Source organism: Archocentrus centrarchus, chromosome 14 (genome assembly GCF_007364275.1).
Source record: "Archocentrus centrarchus isolate MPI-CPG fArcCen1 chromosome 14, fArcCen1, whole genome shotgun sequence".
Classification (NCBI taxonomy): domain Eukaryota; kingdom Metazoa; phylum Chordata; class Actinopteri; order Cichliformes; family Cichlidae; genus Archocentrus; species Archocentrus centrarchus.
In genome coordinates this window covers 4,130,958-4,136,957 of record NC_044359.1, presented here as the reverse complement: position 1 = coordinate 4,136,957, position 6,000 = coordinate 4,130,958, and the positions used below count along the sequence as shown (strand labels likewise).

The following is a 6,000-nucleotide window of genomic DNA, read 5'->3' as shown; positions in this document are numbered from 1 at the left end:
ACACACTCATCACTATGGCACCCGTCCAGCTCCAGTTTAGCTGAGTTTATGGTTTCTTGTGTTTTCCTAATAAACCACCTTTAAGTTCTGTTCTGTCTGAGGCTGCATCCTGGGGTCCAATCCTGCCTTCCACACAACAAGCTATGACACTTCTGGGCTGCTAGCACAGTAACTTAATCCTGATGCGTATGACAGTAGAAGTCGTTTAGACTTCAGATGTTTATTTTGGAACAATCACAACATAGTCATAGAAAAACTGTATGCTTGAATGCCTAATGTAGCCCTCCGTTCCTTCCTCTCACCTGACGTCACTTGTTACATTAAAAGCAGCAGCATTAACAATCAGTCAAATACACATTCATCAATTTTTATGCATCATGTTTTAATTATTCAAGAGCTAGAAATGAGTAATAAACTTTATCCAAACTTCAGATTAAACTTCTTATAAAGTGGCTCTTACACATCTGGCCCCTAATGGTTAAACAGGTTAAACCATTAAACAAACTCACATAATAAAGAGCCATCAATCTACAAAAATACTCTAAGCAGATGAACAATATTAGAGTCATCAATCCCTCTTTATGTGTCTTCATTCTGTTTCCTTGTGCTCACACTGCTTCTTGTAGTAAGCACAGCTTATTTATAGGTCTCTCTAAGGTGCTGTTTGGTCTGCACCTTCACTCGGAGTACTGTTGCACTGAGTCTGGGATGGTTTGGATTATTCTTCCCATTATCCATGTGTTTCTAGGGGATGACATTTTTTTTTCTCCCCTTTGTTTTGTTTTTTTTTTGCTTTGTTTTATCTTTCTCTTTATCACTTTTTTTATTACCCCTTCCTACCTTTCAGGCCTGGCATAAATAAATAATATAAAATTGAAAATACAAATATTAACAAGAGTAGCCTGTAGAAAGCTTATAGAGCTGTTCTTGTAAAAGCAAATATGTTTGGTACACCAGTGCATTTGGATCATTATTCCAATTGCGAAAACTGGCAGACATGAAAGGGTTAAAAAAAAAACTATTAACGAGATAATCGACCTCACTGGGAGCAGAGTTTAGGTAGCTGCTCTGCACTGTGTTGGCACTGAAGAGCATAATAATGAAGGAATAAACTTAGTTACAGCACTTTCAGAAAGACTTCTACTGTAATAAAACTTATTCCCCACTGCTGTGTAATCCATTAAAGTAAATGTAAATGTTACTAAGAAATGATCAGACAGGAGGGGGCTTTCAGGGAATACTGTTAAGTCTTCAGTTTCTATGCCATATGTCAGGACAAGATCCAGAGTATGATTAAAGTGGTGGGTGGGCTCCTTTACATTTTGAGAGAAGCCAATTGAATCTAACAATAGATTAAATGCAGTGTTGAGGCTGTCATTCTCAGCATCTACATGGATGTTAAAATCACCCACTATAATGATTTTATCTGAACTGAGCACTAAATCAGATAAAAACACTGAGAAATCAGACAGAAACTCTGAGTAAGGACCAGGTGGACGATAGACAATAACAAATAAAACAGGTTTTTGATTTTCCCAATTAGGATGGACAAGACTAAGAGTCAGGCTTTCAAAAGAATGAAAACTTTGTCTGGGTCTCTGATTAATTATCCATCCATCCATTCACTTCCACTTATCCTGTTCAGGGTCGCGGGGGGGGGGCTGGAGCCTATCCCAGCTGACATAGGGCAAGAGACAGGGTACACCCTGTATGGGTTGCCAGCTTGTCGCAGGGCCAACACAGAGAGACAGACAACATCCACACTCACATTCACACCTATGGGCAATTTAGAGTTTCCAATTAACCTAACCTCAGTAAGTGCATGTCTTTGGACTGTGGGAGGAAACCGGAGTACCCGGAGGAAACCCACGCAGACATGGGGAGAACATGCAAACTCCACACAGAGAGGGAGGGAGGGGCCCGGGCCAAGGTGGAATCGAACCCAGGCCTTTGATTAATTAATAAGCTGGAATTGAAGATTGCAGCTAATCCTCCTCCTCGACCTGTGCTTCGAGCATTCTGACAGTTACTGTGACTCAGGGGTGTTGATTCATTTAAACTAACATATTCATCCTGCTGTAACCAGGTTTCTGTAAGGCAGAATAAATCAATATGTTGATCAAGGGGATGTAGCTCAGTGGTAGAGCGCATGCTTCGCATGTATGCGGTCCCAGGTTCAATCCCCGGCATCTCCAGTTGTTACTTATAGGTGAGTGGTGGCCTAGGGGAGAAGAAGAGGATTCATCACTGAGAGGACCCTGGTTCAAATCCTCAGGCTGGCATCACTGTGGGTCCCTGAACAAGCCCACCCCCACAGGTTGCTCCCCGGGCGCCCCTTGGCTGCCCCCTGCTCCATGCTGTGCTGTGTGTACTACATACTCCATGTGTGTGATGGGTTAAATGCAGAGAATGAATCTCACTGCATGTATATGTATGTGACAAATAAAGCTCTTTCTTCTTCTTCTAAATTATTAAATCATTTGCTAACAGGGACTTGGAAGAAAGAGCCCTAATGTTTAATAATCCACATTTAATTGTTTTATTCTTTGGTGCAGTTGAAACTATATTATTTATTGTTTTTGAATTTTTATGCTTAAATAGTTCTCTGCTGATTTTAGCTTTGTTTTTTGGTGGTCTGGGAGCAGGCACCGACTCTGTGGGGATGGGGTTTATGGGGGATGGCAGGAGGAGAGAAGCTGCAGAGAGGCGTGTAAGACTGCAACTCTGCTTCCTGGTCTCAACCCTGGGTAGTCCCAGGTCACTGTTGGTCCTCCAGTCCAGTCTATTATTCAGGTGAACGCCTAGGTACCTGTAGCCTTCCACCGTTTCCACGTCCTCTCCCAAGATATTAATGAGCTTAGTTTCAGTTTTATTCCTCCAGAAGTCAACCAACATCTCTTTTGTCTTGCTGACATTGAGAAGGAGGTGATTTCTGCTTGACCACTCCACAGAGCTTCTCACCAGCTCCCTGTAGTCCGACTCCTGCCCACACTTACTAACCCCAACCACTGCAGTGCCATCAGAGAACTTCTGCAGGTGGCATGTTTCACTGTTGTACTGGGAAATCAGAGGTGTACAAACAGGAATGGAGATAGAACTGTCCCCTGTGGTGTCCCAGTATTGCTATCCATTGCATCAGACAGGGTTCGCCCCAGCTGTACAAACATGGTGACACCACCCTGAGCAGCTTCTCACTCAGCAGAGGTGGTTGGATAGTTTTAAAGGCACTAGAAAAGTTAAAGAACATGATTCTCACCATGCCACCAATACCATCCAGGTGAGAGTGAGCACACTGCAACAGGTACAAAACTGCATGATCCACCCCCACAAAGAGGCAGATAAACAAACTGAAGAGGACTGAGAGCATGTTTTACCTGCAAGCTAAGCCGGGCCAGAACCAGTCTCTCTCTCTCTCTCTCTCTCTCTCTCTCTCTCTCTCTCTCCAGCACCTTCATGACAGGTGACGTCAAGGCCACTGGTCTGAAATCATTAAGGCCAGAAGACGCAGCTTTCTTTGGTACTGGCATTAAACATTATGTCTTCCAGAGCACTGGTACATTTTTCCTGCAGCAGACTCAGGTTGAAAAGATACCGCAGGATGCCAGATAGCTGGGTAGCACAGGACTTCAGGACCCTGGGACTGATGTAATCAGGCCCTACAACTTTGCCTTGGTGCAGTCGTTCCAGCTGTCTCCTCACCTATCCAGCAGTCACACAGCAGGCTGAGGAGGTGTCAGGACTGGTGCTGTGTGAGGAGGGGCAACAGCTGGTCCAGTACTGAACCTGTTGAAAAACTGATTCAGCTCATTGGCTCTGTCCTGATTGCCCCCCTGCTGTTGCTGATCTCTTGGATGGAGGCCTGTGATCAGCCCCCCTCCCTTATAAAAAGAAGAAAGCTTCATCCCCCTCCACACTTCTTTGGTGTTATTTAGCTGGAGTTGAGGCTCCAGCTTATCCCTGTATACATCTTTACACCTTCTCAGCCCCGCCTTCAGTTCACACTGTATCCTTCTCAACTCGTCCCTGTTCCCAGACCTGAAGACCCTTTTCTTCTCATTCAGTAAGGCCTTCAGGTCACTGCAAATGCAGGGCTTGTTGTTGGGAAACCAGTGCGTTGTTCTGGTTGGGATGATGGCCTCCTCACACAAATTTATATAATCAGTGATGTAGTTGATGTCATCCCTTTCTGGATAACAGAACATGTCCCAGTCTGTGGTGTCAAAGCAGTCCTACAGGGACTCGCTGGCCTCCTGAGTCCACCTCCTCACATACTTGGTGGCAACAGGAAGTCTTTGAACTTCAGGAACATACTGAGGTATTAACAGGACCAGGTTATGGTCTGATCTACCTAGTGAGAGAAGGGCAGTGGCTTTGTATGCATCCTGGGTGTTTGCATACAGAAAGTCCAGAGTTTTATTCTCCCGTGTTTTACAGTCCACGAACTGCTGAAAGGTTGGCAGAGCGGAGTCCAGACTAACATGGTCAAAATCACCAGTGATGGTGATGAAAGCTTCTGGGTGTTTACACTGTAGGTCAGCGACAGTCGCGTGTATGATGTCACATGCTGCTGCACCATCAGCTGATGGTGGTATGTAAACACCAATCAATAGCGGAGGAGAATTCACACAGTAAATAATATAGATGCACAGTTCAATGTTAGGTGAACAGAGACGATACTTCACGGCAGCATTTCCTGGATTGCACCACCTTTCATTCTGCAGTCTCTCCACCTTTCTTCTTACTGCTCAGCTTAGCGTCTGTGTTGGCGTGAACAGTGAAAAAGTGGGTACTGTGGCACTGTGGTCTGGGTGCAGCCACGTCTCTGGGACTATAACACACTGCACTCCTGATACTCCCTCTGATGTTTTATAAGCCCCCAGCTCGTCCATCTTATTATCCAGCAATAAGATTGGGCCTAAAACTTTCTATCTTGATAAAGCTTATAGTTAGAGCTGGATCAGGTGACCCTGAACCCTCCCTTAGTTATGCTGCTATAGGCCTAGGAAGCTGGGAAGGTTCCCATGATGCATTGAGTGTTTCTTTCATTCACCTCTTTTACTCTGTTTATACTCCACTCTGCATTTAATCATTAGTTATTATTAATCTCTGTCTCTCTCCCCCCTCAGCAGATGACCCCCCCCCCCCCCCCCCTCCCTGAGCCTGGTTCTGCTGGAGGTTTCTTCCAGTTAAAAGGGAGTTTTTCCTTCCCACTGTCACCAAGTGCTGCTCATAGGGGGTCGTTTTGACTGTTGGGTTTTTTTCAACAGTCTAGAAAAAAGTGCTCATGTAAATGGCTGAATGTGACTTGCTGTATGAAGTGCTTTGAAAAGTGCTGTACAAGAACCAGTCCATTTACCATTACTGACAGTCTTCAGATGAAGCAAGTAAAACTCCCACTTCAGATGAAATTGGTTCAACAAACAGCGTTCAGATAGTGACACTGAACTCATTTTTCATGTTCTCTAACTGCAACATCATTTTAAAGAAGAGGTGACAGTTACAGGAAACCATAACACACACTTTAACCAATGTTTGTGACTGACTGAATAGTTTATCTGTCATTGAGGAGAGGTGACTTCCATAATATTTTACTAGCAAATTATGTTCTTCAGTGTGCATACGTTGAATCTTGTGGTTTAAAGGGCACATATGATGCTTTTAAATCCTTCTTTTTCATATGTAAATCAGTGACGTGGCGTTTCTGCACTCTTTTCCATACCACTTCTTGTCATGGTCCTGGGCCGCCTGCCCAGCATTTTGTATTTATTTCTGTTTTCACTAAGTTTTGTTATTTCCTAGTTTGTTTTGGTTTTCATTGTTCTTAGTTCTGGCTTTGTTATCATTTATGGTTTTCTTGTTCCTTTTTCCCTGCATCTGTGTTCTGGTGTCTGTTTTGTCCTTATGTCTTAACTCTGACCTTCTGTGTTTTCATATTAAGTTTTATTCCCAGTGTTGTGACTAGTCTGCTTTTCTGTCCCATGTCTGAGTCTCTGTCTGTTT

At 43.9% G+C, this 6,000-nt stretch overlaps 1 non-coding gene across 1 annotated transcript; it reads left to right on the top strand.

Annotated features, from left to right (window-relative positions):
* The first annotated feature begins 2,123 nt into the window (after positions 1-2,123).
* Positions 2,124-2,195, top strand: trnaa-cgc (transfer RNA alanine (anticodon CGC)). Its single transcript has one exon. It is a non-coding gene; the product is annotated as a tRNA-Ala (tRNA).
* Positions 2,196-6,000: the final 3,805 nt, after the last annotated feature.